The sequence below is a fragment of the Coregonus clupeaformis genome, chromosome 16 (genome assembly GCF_020615455.1).
Source record: "Coregonus clupeaformis isolate EN_2021a chromosome 16, ASM2061545v1, whole genome shotgun sequence".
Classification (NCBI taxonomy): Eukaryota; Metazoa; Chordata; class Actinopteri; order Salmoniformes; family Salmonidae; genus Coregonus; species Coregonus clupeaformis.
The window spans coordinates 53,126,328-53,144,168 of record NC_059207.1 but is presented as its reverse complement, the minus strand read 5'-3'; the positions used below and the strand labels follow the sequence as shown (position 1 = coordinate 53,144,168).

General features: G+C 41.6%; 1 pseudogene; it reads left to right on the top strand.

Moving 5' to 3' along the window:
• Positions 1-1,295, top strand: part of LOC121584012 — a 46,388-nt pseudogene extending 45,093 nt beyond the window's left edge.
• The last annotated feature ends 16,546 nt before the right edge of the window (positions 1,296-17,841 follow it).

Below are 17,841 nucleotides of genomic sequence, written 5' to 3'. Positions count from 1 at the left end.
ACTTTGTAGATTATATTTGAAGCAATCCGAGGCCCATCAATTAGAAGTGATATCGCGATTGATGACATTGTGTTTAAAAAAGGACCATGCACAACAGGTGGGTATTCTAGAGCTATGTTGGACTTGAGAACACACATTACACACATTTCACAGTTAACACATTAAACGCTATCTAGAAAAACTTTAATTAGTTCAGTATGACATAATTATGACACACTAAATCAACGGCATTGCAAAGTTTTACAGTAATTACTGTGCTATTTTTTTATTGTGTAGAGCCGCTTAACCAAGTCTAGACAGGGGCTGGAGAAATACTGTCAGTACAGTACAGTAAGTACTGGACAGTGTCGTGTCTAATCACGTTTCAGTAGCTCAGGATAATACCCACTGGGCAAAGACACAGTTCAACGTCTAGTTTTGATTTACATTTGGTTAAGTTATCAACTAACGTGAATTCAACGTGAAATCAACAACAAAAAATCACCCGGTCATTGGATTTAGAATAAAGGTTGGGTGAAAAAAAGACAAAATTCCCTTACGTCGATGACTTTTTGCAAATCCAATCAGCTTTCCACATTGATTCAACGTCATCACATTGTTTTTGCTTTTTTTAAATAACATGGAAACAAATTGATTCAAGCTGTTTTTGCCCAGTGGGTAACTTCATTCACACACTGCAGTACAGCTTCCTACCACAGGTTCTGGGTCAGAATATACTTAGTTCTCTATACATAGAAAAAGCAAGTAAAGAATAGAAACAGTTCTCTATACATATAAATAGGAATATAATCATTGTTACCACATGAGAGCCGGCTGGGAACAAGATTAAGAATAAAATATACACCTCTCTATTCCCTTCCAACATGAGATTGATTCACAGATGCATTTTAACATTTCTCATATTTCTCTTCTAGATCCTGGTGATAATATTCCATACTCCGGCTTCTCAGAAAACTTAAACGAGATCGAGTACTGAGGGAAACACTGGAGTGGCTGTGTGACTATGTGTTTGTGTGTGAGAAGGTTGGTTGGGGACAATGGTGAGTGTGTGTTTGTGTGTGTGAGTACACTCCAGCAAGACAATTTACCTAGAGTAGAGCAAGGCTCAGTGACAGTATGGACGTTAGTTTTCTCTTCTTCTACAAGGTAGGATATGCTATGATGTAGGCTACAGCACATTGTACAGTCAAGCATTCAATATATTCTGATCGCCCAAACATAAGAAACCAAATGTTCTGGATGTACACTACTGGTCAAAAGGTTTAGAACACCTACTCATTCAAGGGCTTTTCTTTATTTTTACTTTCTACATTGTAGAATAATAGTGAAGACATCAAAACTATGAAATAACAAATATGGAATCATGTAGTAACCAAAAAAGTGTTAAACAAATCTAAATATATTTTAGATTTGAGATTCTTCAAATAGCCACCCTTTGCCTTGATGACAGCTTTGCACACTCTTGGCATTCTCTCAACCAGCTTCACCTGGAATGCTTTTCCAACAGTCTTGAAGGAGTTCCCAAATATTCTGAGCACTTTTCCTTCACTCTGCGGTCCGACTCATCCCAAACCATCTCAATTTGGTTGAGGTCGGGGATTGTGGAGGCCAGGTCATCTGATGCATCACTCTCCTTCTTGGTAAAATAGCCCTTACACAGCCTGGAGGTGTGTTGGGTCATTGTCCTGTTGAAAAACAAATGATAGTCCCACTAAGCCCAAACCAGATGGGATGGCGTATCGCTGCAGAATGCTGTGGTAGCCATGCTGGTTAAGTGTGCCTTGAATTCTAAATAAATCACAGACAGTTTCACCAGCAAAGCACCCCCACACCATAACACCTCCTACTCTATGCTTTACGGTGGGAAATACACATGCGGAGATCATCCATTCACCCACACCACGTCTTACAAAGACACGGCGGTTGGAACCAAAAATCTCAAATTTGAACTAAAGGAATCATTTCCACCGGTCTAATGTCCATTGCTCGTGTGTCTTGGCCCAAGCAAGTCTCTTCTTCTTATTGGTGTCCTTTAGTAGTGGTTTCTTTGCAGCAATTCGACCATGGAGGCCTGATTCACACAGTCTCCTCTGAACAGTTGATGTTGAGATGTGTCTGTTACTTGAACTCTGTGAAGCATTTCTTTGGGCTGCAATTTCTGAGGCTGGTAACTCTAATGAACTTATCCTCTGCAGCAGAGGTAACTCTGGGTCTTCCATTCCTGTGGCGGTCCTCATGAGAGCCAGTTTCATCATAGCGCTTGATGGTTTTTGAGATTACACTTGTTAGGGCTTAGTGGGACTATCATTTGTTTTTCAACAGGACAATGACCCAACACACCTCCAGGCTGTGTAAGGGCTATTTTACCAAGAAGGAGAGTGATGGAGTGCTGCATCAGATGACCTGGCCTCCACAATCCCCGACCTCAACCAAATTGAGATGGTTTGTGATGAGTCGGACCGCAAAGTGAAGGAAAAGTGCTCCGAATATTTGACTGTTGGAAAAGCATTCCAGGTGAAGCTGGTTGAGAGAATGCCAAGAGTGTGCAAAGCTGTCATCAAAGCAAAGGGTGGCTATTTGAATAATCTGTTCTTGCTGAAAAGATGATCTTCTTCTCATCTGTATATCGAATGTGTATCTTTCATTCACACAATGCATTTTTATGATGTGGAACTCCTCACTGTGACAAAGGATTTGTGTCCAGCTTTAGGTCTTAAGTTACAAGATACCAGCGATTCATAATATTCATATTCACTACTTGGATAACCTTCTCTTCTCTTCTCTTCTATCTCCATCAGGTTTCTAACTTTTCTCTAGTAAAAACATGTTATCCCGTACGTAGTAGGGCTATCTTCTGCTGAAGTCTAGTATGTAAATAGTGTTCTACAAAGAACCAAATTAAATTGAGAGAAATTCTTTGTTTTGATAGAACCTAGAACACCTTGTCAAGAGAGTCAATGTGTGACCAAATCAGTATGACTGACTGATTGATTGACAGAGTCAGAGGTCGCATTCCACTGCTTGCACATTGCATGCATTAACCAGTGGTTGCGTGCCACGTCATCAACTGTGTCATCGACTTACAGATTGCTATAACAGATGATGTGTTTGTAAGATCCGGAAACGTCTAAGCAGTGAGAAGGTTGGTACCCTCACCCAGAGACGGTAGGGAAAGCGAGACACCCCACTCCACTCGTTAATTGTTTAGGGGCGGGGCCACACTGGTCTACTTATTGCGAGTGGGAAGAGTGGGGACAATAGTAGACCAGAGCCATTGGTCTCACCTGGGAAAGCATGCTCACATGAGAGAGACTTACACAGATGGGAACCTTTAGCATTTTTTTCCAATGGTAAACTGAATATGACTTCATTTATCCACAATCTTTGCCCTCACCTACCTGCTACTTCCAGTGTTGTGCCTTGTCATAATGTTTACAGTTCATAGGTTAGTCTGGGAAAGAAGGATGAGGAACATGATTAAACAATTGATCTGTTTGTTTACATTTATCAGCAATATGTAGAGTACTCTTTTAAAACAAATAAAAATGACAAGATGTTTTATCATTCTCTTTTTAATCTTTTTTCTTTTTTACCAAGCATATTAATAATGTAATCAGTGAAAGCATTGCCATGTTTATCTCTCAATACCACAAGGATGACGCAAGTGAAGTTTAGTCTAGTGCTGTAGGTTGGTTATCTTTGAATGCAGCAGGTATTCATTCTTAAAGTCATTACTTAATGTATTGAGTATATATATAAATATGAATGCGTCGTGCCTAAGAACAGCCCTTAGCCGTGGTATATTGGCCACATACCACACCCCCTCATGCCTTATTGCTTAAATATATACTGTATACGCTGACTGCACAAGCAGGAGGACTTCTGGTTTCTCATTTTCCCGAATAAAATATCCACTTTTCACTACATTCAGACCACATACAGTGCCTTGCAAAAGTATTCATCCCCCTTTAACGTTTTTCCTATTTTGTTGCATTACAACCTGTAATTTAAATGGTTTTTATTTGGATTTCATGTAATGGACATACACAAAATAGTCCAAATTGGTGAAGTGAAATGAAAAAAATAACTTGTTTCAAAAAAGTCTTAAAAATAAATAACGGAAAAATGGTGCGTGCATATGTATTCACCCCTTTTGCTATGAAGCCCCTAAATAAGATCTGGTGCAACCAATTACCTTCAGAAGTCACATAATTAGTTAAATAATGTCCAACTGTGTGCAATCTAAGTGTCACATGATCTGTCACATGATCTCAGTATATATACACCTGTTCTGAAAGGCCCCAGAGTCTGCAACACCACTAAGCAAGGGGCACCACCAAGCAAGCGGCACCATGAAGACCAAGGAGCTCTCCTAACAGGTCAGGGACAAAGTTGAGGAGAAGTACAGATCATGGTTGGGTTATAAATTTTTTTTATCTGAAACTTTGAACATCCCACGGAGCACCATTAAATCCATTATTAAAAACTGGAAATAATATGGCGCCACAACAAACCTGCCAAGAGAGGGCCGCCCACCAAAACTCACGGCCCAGGCAAGGAGGGAATTAACCAGAGAGGCAACAAAGAGACCAAAGATAACACTGAAGGAGCTGCAAAGCTCCACAGCGGAGATTGGAGTATCTGTCCATAGGACCACTTTAAGCCGTACACTCCACAGAGCAGGGCTTTACCGAAGAGTGGCCAGAAAAAAGCCATTGCTTAAAGAAAAAAATAAGCAAACACGTTTGGTGTTTGCCAAAAGGAATGTGGGAGACTCCCCAAACTTATGGAAGAAGGTACTCTGGTCAGATGAGACTACAGTTGAGCTTTTTGGCCATCAAGGAAAACGCTATGTCTGGCGGAAACCCAACACCTCTCACCACCCCGAGAACACCATCCCCACAGTGAAGCATGGTGGTGGCAGCATCATGCTGTGGGGATGTTTTTCATCAGCAGGGACTGGGAAACTCGTCAGAATTGAAGGAATGATGGATGGCGCTAAATTAAGGGAAATTCTTGAGGGAAACCCGTTTCAGACGGAGGTTCACCTTCCAGCAGGACAATGACCCTAAGCATACTGCTAAAGCAACACTCGAGTGGTTTAAGGGGAAACATTTAAATGTCTTGGAATGGCCTAGTCAAAGCCCAAAGTTTTCTGTTTTTTTGTCTTATTTCTTGTTTGTTTCACAATAAAAAATATTTTGCATCTTCAAAGTGGTAGGCATGTTGTGTAAATCTAATGATACAAACCCCAAAAAAATCTATTTTAATTCCAGGTTGTAAGGCAACAAAATAGGAAAAATGCCAAGGGGGTGAATACTTTCGCAAGCCACTGTAATAGGGCAACACTATGTGATTATACAGATACTGTATACCAATCACGATATTTCACATTGTTCATCTGCTAATTTAAATCGAACATTAATTTGCATGAGACAATGTCCACTTGATTAATAGTTATTGCTCTAGTGTCCTATGGTGCCAATGACATCTATAGTGCCACCAACTGGTCTGGTGCAGCAATCTAAGGTTGCAGTGGCTTTATAGTCACACAGCGTATAAGGACTTATACATAAGGTTTACATACCAAGTTTCATGGCTCCATGTCCATCGGTTCAGTTCTAGTGGTGTAGCGTGGCCGACTTTGAATGCAGCAACTAATCATTCTCAAATTCATTACAGGCTTATTCATTGAGTCTATATACCAAATCTGGAGTTAATCTGATTTATGGTTCATGAGAAGAAGATTTTGAAAGTGTTTTTAGCATTAGCATATGTGCTAACGTGCATCTATAGGTGCAGTGCGACCCCTATTTATTCTCAAAACCATTAAAGACTGATGTAATGTGTATTTTGTTTCTTTCTCATTTTATGCAAACAAAACACCACATGTAAACACATGACAACATTGTTCTCTCTCCTCCTATTTTGACTCACGTTTCTATACTTTCCTTTCTTTGCATATTACAATTTCATCCTAACAAAAAATTGAAATACAAATGTGTCACGCCCTGACCTTGAGAGCCCTGTTTTTCTCTAGTTGGTGTGGTCAGGGTGTGAATTCTAGATTGTGTATTTCTATGTTGGCCGGGTGTGGTTCCCAATCAGAGGCAGCTGTCGATCATTGTCTCTGATTGGGGATCATACTTAGGCAGCCATGTTGCCTACCTTAGTTGTGGGATCTTGTTTCTGTTTGATGTTTAGCCTCCTGAACTTCACGTTCTGTTGGATTTTGTTATTTTGTCGGTGTTTATAATAATAAACAACTATGTACGCATACCACGCTGCACCTTGGTCCGATCCTTTACACAACGACCGTGACAGAAGATCCCACCACCAACGGACCAAGCAACGTGGCCAGGCGGAGCAAACATGCTGGACACAGGTGGGGAAGACATTCTGGACATGGGAGGAGATATTGTCCGGTAAGGGAGGAGATATTGCCCTGTGTGCCACGCCCACTTTTTTTTCTTGGGACCTGGGCAAAGGAAGAAGCCCAGGCAGGAAAGGATAAACGTCGACGACGAAGGAAGCCCAAGAGACAGCCCCAAGAAAAAAAATTGGGGGTGGCACACAGGGTGGTTGGCGACGCAGCAGGAGGCCCTGGAAGAGCTGATTGTGGAGAGGGAGATAGCGATAGAAGAAGCCGCTATGATAGATGCCCTCGAAGACCTGCAGCTCAGTACTCTGAGAGAGGAGACCACCACCTTACGGGGGCTGAGTGAAGAGGGAGCAGGAGCTCTCCCTTCAGAGGGAGGCGCTGCAGGAGGCCCACAGGGAGAAGGACTCAGTGGATGCACAGAGAGAGGAGCTGGCCAGGCAACAGGAGGAGCTGAGAGAGGAGTTAACCCTCCAGCAGCAGAGAGCTCGGGCCTTAGAGCAGAGGCTGGCGAAGCCAGGTTTAGCAGAGCCAACTCCCCGCACTCGCTTTGAGGAGTGTGTGACCGTGCAGGCACCAGGCTATGCTCCGGCTTTACGCACTGTGCCGCCTGTGCGCCTTCACAGACCGGTACGGCCCGTGCCTGCTCCTCACACCAAACCAGTGGTGCATGTCTCCAGCCTGGTATGGCCCGTGCCTGCTCCTCGCACCAAACCCGTTGTGCGTGTCTCCAGTCCGGTACGGCCCGTGCCTGCTCCTCGCATCGTGGGAGGACTGCCGAGCCAGAACCAGATGTCGGCCCCTCTCCAGGGTCGAGAGCTCCCACACCAGGGTCCGGACAGGGCTTGGTGCATCGTGGGAGGACTGAGAAGGGAAGCGTTGCGCCGGGTGTGCAACGGGGAGGCAGGAGGGGAGAAGAGGTTTATACCGACGTCGCAGCCGGAGCCGCCACCGGGGCTAGATGCCCACCCGGACCCTCCCCTAATGAGTCAGGTTGGTGCGGCCAGAGTACGCACCTTTGGGGGGTACTGTCACGCCCTGACCTTGAGAGCCCTGTTTTCTCTAGTTGTTGTGGTCAGGGTGAATTCTAGATTGTGTATTTCTATGTTGGCCGGGGATGTAGTTGTGGGATCTTGTTTCTGTTTGGCGTGTTTGATGTTTAGCCTCTTGAACGTTCTGTTGGATTTTGTTATTTTGTCGGTGTTTATAATAATAAACGACTATGTACGTATACCACGCTGCACCTTGGTCTGATCCTTTACACGACGAACGTGACAAAATGTTGCATATACAGTGGGGGAAAAAAGTATTTAGTCAGCCACCAATTGTGCAAGTTGTCCCACTTAAAAAGATGAGAGAGGCCTGTAATTTTCAGCATAGGTACACGTCAACTATGACAGACAAATTGAGAAAAAAGAAATCCAGAAAATCACATTGTAGGATTTTTTGTGGAATTTATTTGCAAATTATGGTGGAAAATAAGTATTTGGTCACCTACAAACAAGCAAGATTTCTGGCTCTCACAGACCTGTAACTTCTTCTTTAAGAGGCTCCTCTGTCATCCACTCATTACCTGTATTAATGGCACCTGTTTGAACTTGTTATCAGTATAAAAGACACCTGTCCACAACCTCAAACAGTCACACTCCAAACTCCACTATGGCCAAGACCAAAGAGCTGTCAAAGGACACCAGAAACAAAATTGTAGACCTGCACCAGGCTGGGAAGACTGAATCTGCAATAGGTAAGCAGCTTGGTTTGAAGAAATCAACTGTGGGTGCAATTATTAGGAAATGGAAGACATACAAGACCACTAATAATCTCCCTCGATCTGGGGCTCCACGCAAGATCTCACCCCGTGGGGTCAAAATGATCACAAGAACGGTGAGCAGAAATCCCAGAACCACACCGGGGGACCTAGTGAATGACCTGCAGAGAGCTGGGACCAAAGTAAGAAAGCCTACCATCAGTAACACACTACGCCGCCAGGGACTCAAATCCTGCAGTGCCAGACGTGTCCCCCTGCTTAAGCCAGTACATGTCCAGGCCCGTCTGAAGTTTGCTAGAGTGCATTTGGATGATCCAGAAGAGGATTGGGAGAATGTCATATGGTCAGATGAAACCAAAATAGAACTTTTTAGTAAAAACTCAACTCGTCATGTTTGGAGGACAAAGAATGCTGAGTTGCATCCAAAGAACACCATACCTACTGTGAAGCATGGGGGTGGAAACATCATGCTTTTGGGCTGTTTTTCTGCAAAGGGACCAGGACGACTGATCCGTGTAAAGGAAAGAATGAATGGGGCCATGTATCGTGAGATTTTGAGTGAAAACCTCCTTCCATCAGCAAGGGCATTGAAGATGAAACGTGGCTGGGTCTTTCAGCATGACAATGATCCCAAACACACCACCCGGGCAACGAAGGAGTGGCTTCGTAAGAAGAATTTCAAGGTCCTGGAGTGGCCTAGCCAGTCTCCAGATCTCAACCCCATAGAAAATCTTTGGAGGGAGTTGAAAGTCTGTGTTGCCCAGCGACAGCCCCAAAACATCACTGCTCTAGAGGAGATCTGCATGGAGGAATGGGCCAAAATACCAGCAACAGTGTGTGAAAACCTTGTGAAGACTTACAGAAAAAGTTTGACCCGTGTCATTGCCAACAAAGGGTATATAACAAAGTATTGAGAAACTTTTGTTATTGACCAAATACTTATTTTCCACCATAATTTGCAAATAAATTAAAAATCCTACAATGTGATTTTCAGGATTTTTTTTCTCATTTTGTCTGTCATAGTTGACGTGTACCTATGATGAAAATTACAGGCCTCTCTCATCATCTCATCATTTTGTATCAATACCCATGATTAGTATTAATTACATATTATAAATAACATTTCCCCCTGTTTTCCTTCACTCCAAGACAACTTAAAACTTGGCCCATTTTTAAAAAATATTCCTTTAGCTTTCCATTTACGTTTGCAATATATATTTTAAAGTTGACAGTGTTCATTGACAGTTTGAGCCATTCTGCAAATGCGGGTGACTGCTCCTCTTTCCAATGCCTTAAAATGACCCTTTTAGCAATGAGAGTTAGTGACCTGAGCATGGAAGCATTTGGTGTTTTTTCTGGGAGGTTATTTCCCAGCAAGAAAACGGCTGTATTTGTATGTAGTCCATTTTCTATTGTTCCTTGAAATAGAGAGAATATTATTTTCCAACATTTGCTATCTGTTGTCATTTTTGCCTTGTACATTTTAGAGGTAGTCCAGTAAGTTCTATTAATCATATTATACTGAATAATTTGTGTTTTAGACTCTCTGCACGTTATAAAGCAGATTTTCCACTCCTTTTCCTATTCAAATATTTACCCCATTTCTCTTTTAAGGGAAGGTGTAGTCTCCTTGTTTTTTTGTTTAAGAATTTAAACACCCTAGTAGTTTGGGGGTGAGGGTGCTGCGTTTTTTAACTTTTCATTATTATTTTTTGGGATCCGCTAATACACCACTATTAAAGGCCAAGTGCACTATTTTTGTGGGAAAAAACGTTTTTTCAAATTAAAAAAAATATATATATTTGTATTTTATTCTGATTTTTCAGGGGGTTCTACAGCACCCTCAGCACCCGTACTTTCCGCGGCTATGACTCTAGATGCCAGGTGTTTTTTTGCAATGGACATCCTTTATGAAACTTTCCAATTTGTTCAAATCATGTTTAAATGTAATTGTTCCATCTGCCGACTTGACTGCCTGTACAATCTGAATTATTCTAAAATGGTTGGTAAAGCTGGTCTTATCCTTTAGTTCATTCAGACCCATCATTTTACCATCTTTATACAAATCAGACACGGTACAAACTCCCATCTGTAGCCAATCTCTCCACCATACTGGTCTGTGTTTTAATATCCAGAAGTGACATGCCTCCTTTATATTTTGGTATCATTAGTTTCTCTAATGTAATGAGTCTAAATACACATTCTGTGAGTGAATCTGACATGTGGTTCATGAGGAGAAGATGATTGCAGATGATTTTGAGCATTAGCGTTACATATGCAAAGAATGAGTTGTTAATGGTTTTCTTGTTTTTTTAGATATCAATACCAAATGTACTGTGGTTCATCCATGATAGTGATGACAAGTTTCAAGTTGATAGGCCACTGTGGATTGGATTTACAGTGGTTTAAATGGACACAAAATCTGATTTCTGATTTCTGATTCGTCAATACATTTGGTGTCATTTGGTCCTATGTTTCAGGAGAACAAGATTTCTGATGGATTTTTTGCAAGTATCTTTAGCATACTTTGGACTCCAAAGTGAATCTGACTTTTAGTCCACGGGAAGAAGATGTTTTATGATTATTGTAATCATTAGCGTTAAATAGTCAAAGTTAATTGTTAATAGTTTCCTTATTTTTTAAGATATCAATGACAAACTTAACATGGTTCATCATGGTGATGGCTTTGATGACCCTAAACGTTTGAAGTTGATAGGCCATTGTGGAATGGATTTACGAAGGATTTAAATGGACACATAAAATCTGATTTCCTGATTTATCAATAATTCAGCCATCTCTTAACCAATCCCTTAGCTTTTCTCAAACTAAGTTAAGAGATATACCATGGGCCTACATACTGAATTTGGACTTATGATTCATGAGAAGCGTTTCAAATGTTTTCAGAACATGGACATTGAATGCTACCTGAATTGACAAAAAAAAGTAAGAATTCAGAACATGGGCCATTCTTACAGTGTTCTCCCTGTACACCAAGTCAGAACTGTAGGATAAATAATGGGGGCATATAAGCAGACAATGAAAGCTCTTACAATATTCGATGATTACATTTCTCTAAAACAGGTTATAGGCTACATGTGCACCACCAAGTCAGAACAATAAGCGAAATTAAGAGGGGAAAATAGACCAAATTATTAGGATGAGGCACATTGGCTACTAACAGCTTACAACACAACATACACTTAGTATTACTTTCTTAGCTACAGTATACATATCTCCCTGGCAAACTACATCATTTATGCAGCAGCGTACAAGACATTATTGGACTCACCTTGTTGTGCTGTGCCTACTTGAACAGGAGGGTGGTGCAGCGGTCCTTCGTGGGCAAATTTTGTCATCAAACTTTGTCATCAAAGTCTGGAATTCTCTGGATTTATGGTGCATTCAAGACAAATGGGAACTCGGAAAAAAACAATGTCGAATCATGATGACGTCAGTGATCTTCAGGCCGTAGCTCTAGGAAGAGGCCTGAGTTCCCGACTTACAATTCTGAGTTGGCTGACCGTTCAAAACATATTTTCCCAGTTGGAGGTAATTTTTTCCTCGAGTTCCCAGTTGTCTTGAACTCATTGAAGTCAGATTTACCAGTTCCGAGTTGTTTTGAGTGCGGCAGAAATCATGCTGGATTGACAGCATGGCCAATGTTGAATGTTTATAATTTTAAGCTTGGAAAAGAGACCCTTAAACCCAGAGTTGGGACCACACACCCACTCCACTGAATAGCAGGCTAGTGATTGCTTTGCAATGCTTGCAGTTAGCCACTGATTCCTTCCAAACCACTCATTGTTGAATTTGCGATTTCCAACTTCTTGTGTAATGTTTATGTCCAATGGCCGATGAGCACCGATACGTTTTATCTATAATTTATCTTCATTATTTCTCTTCATATGACAAAGATTAAAAAGGATTTGCCAGTAGATTGTCTACTTGATTCATGATGATGACTGCTAGCTAAGATTGTGAAAGTATGATGTTGACATGATCAGCCTAATCAAAGCTACTGTAGATATAAGGTGATTTTATGTCATTTTATCTGTGGCCAATGACCTTGAGCCTTCTTGGATGGGCACTTCTAATGTAACTCTATGGCAACACCCAAGGGGCTTGAATTTTCGAGCTCTACCCTTAGATTTGGCAGTGGTGTAGTGTCCCCATGAGTGACAGAACACTGAGCCAATCACGGCGCAACTGGAGAACATTACCTACCCCTACGCTCTGTATTTTCTGCTGGCTGCCCCACCACCACAGAAAGCACTGAGCTAGGCTGAAACACCTGCATTTTGGAGCTGCCTTACTCAAGAAAGCAAAAAAGAGACCATGTTTGTATGCAGCTTTATTAACTTTTTACATTGTTTGCAAACTGATATGTGACACGTATTAATGCCAAAATAACATGCAAAAAAGGCAACCCCCCAAAAAAAAATTTAACATATATTTTTTTAGCTGAATATGTGGGGCTCAAAACAGGCGAGGTCAAACAGGTGTGTGTGTGTAGAGTCAGATTATCCAGTGTCCACAGCAACACTATTGATTGTCTTCTACCCCCAGTGCATGTGGTGTACTATGGTCTTAGCTATGCTCTCTCTAACCCTTCCGGAGGGCCTGAGGCTCTTGGACCTTGACTGAGGACACCCTGGCCTGACACCTGGACGTGCCTGTCCCAATCCCACCTGGCTCCCCTCTACCTGCTACCTGCCTGTTACTTTAAAGTCCATAATTAACCTATATATAAAGTGAGAACAGAACTTGCACAAGCCGGTTCAAAGAATAGTCAATTTAAAGAAATTTAGCCAATTTATTCATTATAAATTTAGCTGACATTAAATAGTTAATCCAGAGATTCTTACCTTTAATTGCCTCAATTCGGCAGTCTCGTCCAGATCATCATGGCATTTGTAGTTCTTTATGATAGCCACATTAGTAGCTAATTAGCATTACATTTTGGGGGGGGGGGTAAATACAGGCAAATATATTGTTAAAAGTCACCTTGTCCTAGAGATATTTACGCAGTTATCAAAACGTCACGCCAGGGTAAGCCTACACGAAACACAGCCCTTATTTTAAATGTTTCTAAAATCCCCTATGGGAAAAATGAATGGTGGAAAAAACTATTTCAACCAGTTCCTTGTGGGTATTATGAGTCATACTGTGGTACTCTATTTCGGTTGAATGCATTCAGTTGTGCAACTGACTAGGTATCCCCCTTCCCTTCCCTTCCCTTCCCTTCCCTTCCTTGTTGTTTCCCTGTTTACTACTCAAATATACAGTATTTTAATTATTAAGTCAAAGCCGAAATTAACTGCAATACACTGGTCTCAAATATATTAACATAACTCGGCTACACAGAACCACGGCGGACCCATTGTAAATTGAGAGGCTTTTATCCATATGAATGTGTCCCAGTGCAACATGCCTAGAGCTGCCCACTGGGGCGTGGCTTATAGAGCGCTCTTTGAAATAAGCGCTCATATCGCCGTATTCCAACGGATCGAGTTATCTCACCACACCGGCTGCAGACAATGCTCAGCTAGGGGGAAATCAGATTTTAAACATTTATAATTATATAAAATATATGCAAAGTATTTTCCACCAATTCACCACATACAACCAATAAGCAACACATAACTGCATACCAATTACCGACTTCAGGCACTTATCCGTCATGGTTTGCGTTTTCAACACCCTAATCAAGTAGAGTATGTACATCTAGACAAACAGAAAATACATCTAAGGCTTGGTTTGACAATCTCCGAATGTCATTTAACTTTTTGGTGTTTTGTAACAGATGTCTCTTTCCATAAATTGAATGACCTTTGTGCAGTTTGGATGCTGGAATTAAGGGTGAGGAGGAGGATTATTTAAGATACTGTTTGAAGAGGTAGGTTGTCATCAGATGTTCTCGGACGATGGGCAGGAACTCTGCTTTCCTAGCTGATTCCACCATCGGGGTGCCAGGACAGAGAAGAGCTTGGACTGGGCTGAGCGGGAGCTGCCCTCCCATTGGGGTGGGAGGGCCAAGAGACCTGAGGTGGCAGAATGGAGTGCTCGGGTTGGGGTGTAGGGTTTCAGCATAGCCTGAAGGTAGGGAGGGGCAGTTCCTCTTGGTGTTCCATAGCAGTGGAGGCTCCTCAGAGGAGGAAGGGGAGGACCATCCTCCTCAGAGAATTTCATAACAATAAAAATGTTAAAACATTTAAAAAGTTATCCTTTTTAGATAAAACTATACTAAATATATTCACATGTCACCAAATAATTGCAATGAAGGTAGCCTCAACAGCACTCTGCAGGGTAGCACCATGGTGTAGCCGGAGGACAGATAGCTTCCGTCCTCCTCTTGGTACATTGACTTCAATAGAAAACCTAGGAGGCTCTTGGTTCTCACCCCCTTCCATAGACTTACACAGTAATTATGACAACTTTCGGAGGACGTCCTCCAACCTATCAGAGCTCTTGTAGCATGAACTGACATATTGTCTACTCAATCAAAGGATCAGAGAAGTAATCTAGTACTGAAAGCATAAGCTACAGCTAGCTAGCACTGCAGTGTATAAAATGTGGTGAGTAGTTGACTCAAAGAGAGAGAAAGACAATAGTTGAACAGTTTTCAATAAATTCATTTCTTCAAAAATGAAGGAGAAGCAAGAGAGAGAGAAAGAGAAAGAGAGATTTCATATTTTTTGTTTTTCTTTCAGTTTCACCTACTCAAAACACCCTGCTCAAACAGAGGGATGCTATGTTAGCTAGCTGGCTATGACTATCCAACACAACACTTGAACTCTTCCAAGTCAAGGTAAGCTTTTGGTTTTATTAATTTACTGCCACCGGGGCCTGCCGGTGTAACTGCTAAACTGGTTAGTGACTATACACTGTATCATTACTGCACGATTGTAGCGGGTTTACTAACACATTAGTTCTATTAGCTATGTTGACTAGGACGTTACTTTAGCTAATATGGTGACAACGATGTAGGCTGTGTGTAGAGGTTATGATATGGTTTGGCTTGGCTTGGAAAGGTTTTTTCGCCTGGTCACATACAGCTGATGTGTTGTACAATTAAGTCCACAAACGAAGGGAAAAGGTGAGAGGAGGAGAGCGCATAGATGACAGAAGGAATACAACATGGCTGCCATGAAATTGAACTGTGTTTACGTGTGATCAGGGGTGTATTCATTCCACCGATTCTGTTGAAAAAAGTTTCTTAAACGGTAGCAAACGGAACGAAATGGGGATAAACATACCTGAATTTGTCCAATAGAAACTATCGTTTGCAACTGTTGGACTAATGATTACACTCTAGATCAGCTAGATGCAGGCAAGAGTGTGCAAGGCGGTATTGAATGTGTCACTGTCTGTGACCTCAAATCTTTCTCTCGATCTGTGTGCACCTACGCTGTAATCTTTCATTCATAGGCTAGGTTGTAACAACCTCATGATGGGTATAGGAACAATTTGAGTATCATGTAGTAGCCTAAACCTATCGACGTTACATTGAACTGGGTGAATGGAATATGAATGAAAGTCATCCAATATATGCTGTAGCAGAGGATACAGAGGAAGAGAAGTTAGAGATGAGGGAGTGAAAGGATGATAGGCCCTTCGGAGCAGGAGGGGAGGGCCAAGCCGGCTGGAAGGAAGGGACAGTGCGAGTCATAGGATGCGGAAAGGGAGGAGAGTAGGGTCGAAGAGGCAGAATCAGGAGACAGGAGGGAGAAGGGTTTAGCAGAAGGGAGAGATGATAGGACAGAAGAGGAAAGAGTAGTGGGAGAGAGGTGCAGGAGAGTGGTGCATGACCATCTGGGTAGGGGCTGAGTGGTTAGGGTTGGAGGAAGGTGAGACCGAAAAGGAAACAAAGTAGTGATCTGACATAAACAAATGCATGTTGGTGTCATAGCATGCTGCCGGCATATCTCTATCTCTCTGGGGATAGGCCTAAGCTTCTCTTCCTTTATATAGGCTATAATTGTTTTACATATTATCATACAGTGGACACCTAAGCCTATAGGCCTATGCATGCAATGCCCTGATGCATTTAGTGCTCAAATCTCCAACAGCTGAACCAAACCATGAGGTGGACAATTATTGTTTTAGGAATGTAGTCTAAAAAACTACAACTAAAATTGGCTATAAAGTTTTGCATATGCTACACATCGAAACACAAGGAATAGTGTTTTTGCAATTTGTTATAGGCTGATTTAAACGGCACACAAATCTGGCTCATTTGGTCAATATCCCTAATTTATTAATGGTGCTGGCTGCACTAACTCGAATCTGAATGCATGTGGATGTCCGATACATTTCTCAAAATCTTCCACATTTTCCTATAAGAAACCCTGAAATGCTCATATTGTTTATATGCAGATTTTAGAATATTTGCATGAAAATCTGTCATCAATTGGATGGAAACCTAGCTATAGACACCCTAAAGACTGTGGCAAGCGCGCTAGTCCAGTGTCACTTTGATTATGCCTGCACATCATGGTTCACCAGCAGCCCCATACATCTAAAGAATAAGCTACAGATTAGGGTTGAATATTGTCCCTGTATTTTACAAATGTTCCATCCCTAGAATAATCACTTTTCTCCCTGGTAACCCAGTTTTTCCCACCCAAACTGGAAGTGTCATTCTAAAGCATATAAAGCATATGTCTGGATTTGATTAGAGCTTTGACGTTATGAAAATTCAAGTCTGATGCTACCTGAGCCTGATGAGCCATACATGAAATACATTTTATGATCCCTACATGCATACCTTTCATAATATTTCCCCTAATGCTGTGCGACGTGTATTAGCCTACCTCCTCTTTCTCTATTGTTGCTTCGTTCCTTCTTGGCTTTCAACAGTTCGCCTAAATGAAATGTTTAGTTGTCCTGATCTTCATCATTGTAATGACATGCTTGAATAATATAGGACTAGAATAAGATCCAGATGGCTTGCTTTTCTCTTCACGAAGATTGAATGGTTACGGGTCTGAACAAATAACTGCTATAGCCTACCGCCATCCCACGTTCTCACTTCTTTCTAACTCCCTGCCCAGTGGCCGTTCTATTGGCTGCTGTATTTAACATTCAGCAAACAAGAGCTTGCATCCCTCTTCCAATGGTCTATTAGTATAAGAAATGCTGAAAATAAGTTATTCCAGCAAGCTATTCTAGTCTAGCTTTTCCTGGAACTCCAAGAGCTATGGAGCGGTTTTTAAGGAGAGAGGCCAGCGGAGCGCATGGTGCGTATTGCGCAAGAGACAGAGGCTATACTTTACTTTAAGTTAGAAGTTTATGCATAGCCATTCATTTATTAGCTAAATATAAGGCTAATAACTGCATTGAATTTATTACCTGAAATCATTACCCGAAAGGGGTAGGCTTTTTATATACAGTGGGGAGAACAAGTATTTGAAACACTGCCGATTTTGCAGGTTTTCCTACTTACAAAGCATGTAGAGGTCTGTAATTTTTTATCATAGGTACACTTCAACTGTGAGAGACGGAATCTAAAACAAGAATCAAGAAAATCACATTGTATGATTTTTAAGTAATTAATTTGCATTTTATTGCATGACATAAGTATTTGATACATCAGAAAAGCAGAACTTAATATTTGGTACAGAAACCTTTGTTTGCAATTACAGAGATCATAAGTTTCCTGTAGGTCTTGTTGACCAGGTTTGCACACACTGCA